Source organism: Kryptolebias marmoratus, unplaced genomic scaffold (assembly GCF_001649575.2).
Source record: "Kryptolebias marmoratus isolate JLee-2015 unplaced genomic scaffold, ASM164957v2 Scaffold154, whole genome shotgun sequence".
In the NCBI taxonomy this organism is placed as follows: domain Eukaryota; kingdom Metazoa; phylum Chordata; class Actinopteri; order Cyprinodontiformes; family Rivulidae; genus Kryptolebias; species Kryptolebias marmoratus.
In genome coordinates, this window is record NW_023665888.1 from 1 (window position 1) to 2,555 (window position 2,555).

Here is a 2,555-nt window from a genome sequence, read left to right on the forward strand (position 1 = left end):
TTTATGGCAAATATTAAACCTTTTTGTGAATTAAATATTGTTACCATGTTACATTCTGTACTTAAAGTGAATAAATAAAAAGACACACTCTGCAGTCTGACTATGAATGTCTTTAATGTTTCCCAGATCAGAATCACAGCATACAGTGTAGAATACCTTCTAAAATAACAGAAATATCATCACCTCATTCATTTATAGGACTTTACTTTCCTATTTATCATTATCTTTTTTAAGATTTGGGTTTCTGAATTCAACATAGAATATAAAAATAAGACAACAGGTGCAGATTTGCAGTGAAGCTGAGGGGTTAGAAGAGAGATTATATACTCCACTTCTCATCAAACTCAAAATGACAGGTTTATGACCCTGTCATAAACCCCCCACCTCCACCCCCTTCCTTATCTGTAGGTCCAGATGTAACGTGCTCTGCTCAAGTATGGTCTCTATCATATTTTGTAAGATATCATAATCAAGCCGCTCTTGATGTTAAATAAAGCATAGGATAAAAATACAACGTTTCCTATTCTACACACTCTGTCTTCCCACACGTCTGTAGAAGTAGGGTTTTACGATGGCTGAACAAGACAGGTCATGCACAAATTACTTCTACTAATGCGATAAAAAAAAATAAAGCCTTCCTCCAATAGGACTTTTTTTTTAAAAACTAGGAAAAAGTATCACAACAAATGAGTCACTGCTTTTCTCCTTTTAAAATTAAAAACAAGTTTACTGAGCAGTGAGTTTAAAACAAATTTACCAAGCCCAATTTGCTAATCTTTTCAAACCTCTCACTTTAGTGTTAAAAAAAAACATGTCACCACACACTGTCTCTGCTCCATATCAGCAGGAGAAACAAAACAGGACAAGCTTTACAGTGAATGACACTTGTTCAGTTATTTACCTTAAAGTTTAACACATTTTCAATCACCAATACTCATTGCACCTTCCAGAAGGCGGCTCGCTGCTTCGCACATCTGGAGCTCCAGGGGGGCAACTCACAACCTTCTTCATGTCTCCAGTTAACTAAACAACTATTTGTTAAAGGTTTTAAGATATAATATTCAAACTATTCTTAATGTTAAATAAAGCCTTTTAGAATAAATACAAAGCCACGTCTCCGTAGATTTCTTTTTTTGTTTGTTTGTTAGTTTGTTTTTACAATAGGTGGACAAGGTAAACTGCGACAGAGACCCTATATAAAAAGCAGAGTCTGCCTGCCAGAGTCTACTCTTTTTCATCATGAGAAAGCAGCAAAATGGCTGGTAAGAGCAAACTTTTTTCTTTTTCTTAGACTTCAAGCTTTCTCTCCTAAACATTTCTTCTTTTTAAACGTACCTTTTCTTTCCATAGAACAGATGATTTCAGCAGAGATTCACATGATTCTCTTCGAAGATGAAGGTAAGCGTGGACTCTTTTTTTTCTGTTATATTCCACTCTAAAAGAACTTTGTGCCTAAATACAGCTACTTTTATTTATTTCTCAAGATCTGATCTGGAATGGGCAAGGTTCGATTTCACCGACCCGAACCTAGGTAATACAGGTATTTTTTTAACCAATTTTTTCCTACTTTACACGTAATAATTTTAAAATATTTTTCTACTTTCAGACGCAGTTTCAGAAGAAACACGTCCGAACAACCCAGCTGTGTTTTATGGGAACGTAGACCAGCTTACCGTTCACTCTGGTAATTCGAGGCCGATTGAGCCCAGACGTGGGGCTGCTAAACCGTACACTCTCACTGCTTTGACCGCCTTACAGGGTCAGCGCCCGTCTTCAGTAGGGCAGCAGCGTCCAGCTCCTGCTTCGGGTCCCAAACGTGGAGCTGCTTTGTCCCCGCTGCTCCGGCCCCAGCTTTGGCCGCGGCTCCGGCCCGTATTTCGGCGTTAAATGATTGATTTGCAGGGGAAGTTTCCGGTGAAGGCACTCAGAAAAAAAGCCCGGAGTTCACGAAGGCAGAATGCTGCCTCTACAAGAGTTCCTTGCCAATGCGGGAGAGCGTCTACCCGTCCGACTGAGAGTGGTAAGAAACGTTTAGCTCCGTAGTATTTTCAAGTTTCCCTCCGCTGCGCCATGATGCTTGTTTTGATCAAGTGCTTCCTGTTTCGTCACATCCAAGTTCAACTGATTTTTCCCTTTTTTCTACAGAACCTCATACGTCATCATGTGACCAGTCTACGTTGACAGGAAATGAATCGGGTGAGATTTAACTCATCTAGAAAATAAACAAATATATATATATATATATATATATATATATATATATATATATATATATATAGTGGATGACTTAAGTCATCTGCCTGTTCAGTGTGAAGTGAAAACTATAATATAGACACTCCTTACCAGTTAGAATAATGTATTAATGTACTGTAATTGTATTGTATTAACCTAAGGATGAGTTTAACTCTGCACTAGCTGGCGAGGTCATGGGAGTTTATGGGACTGCAGGTACCAAGCGCGGAAGATAACGCGGTCTGGGGGAGTCAGCTAAGCGGAAGCCGGAACCCCTCCGAAGGAGGACACCTGCAGAAGATGGAGAAAAACAAGTCCATATA

General features: G+C 39.1%; 1 long non-coding RNA gene across 1 annotated transcript; it reads left to right on the forward strand.

Moving 5' to 3' along the window:
- Positions 1-1,282: 1,282 nt before the first annotated feature.
- Positions 1,283-2,096, forward strand: LOC112450124. Its single transcript, XR_003038677.2, has 3 exons — positions 1,283-1,398; positions 1,485-1,531; positions 1,607-2,096. It is a non-coding gene; the product is annotated as an uncharacterized LOC112450124 (long non-coding RNA).
- The last annotated feature ends 459 nt before the right edge of the window (positions 2,097-2,555 follow it).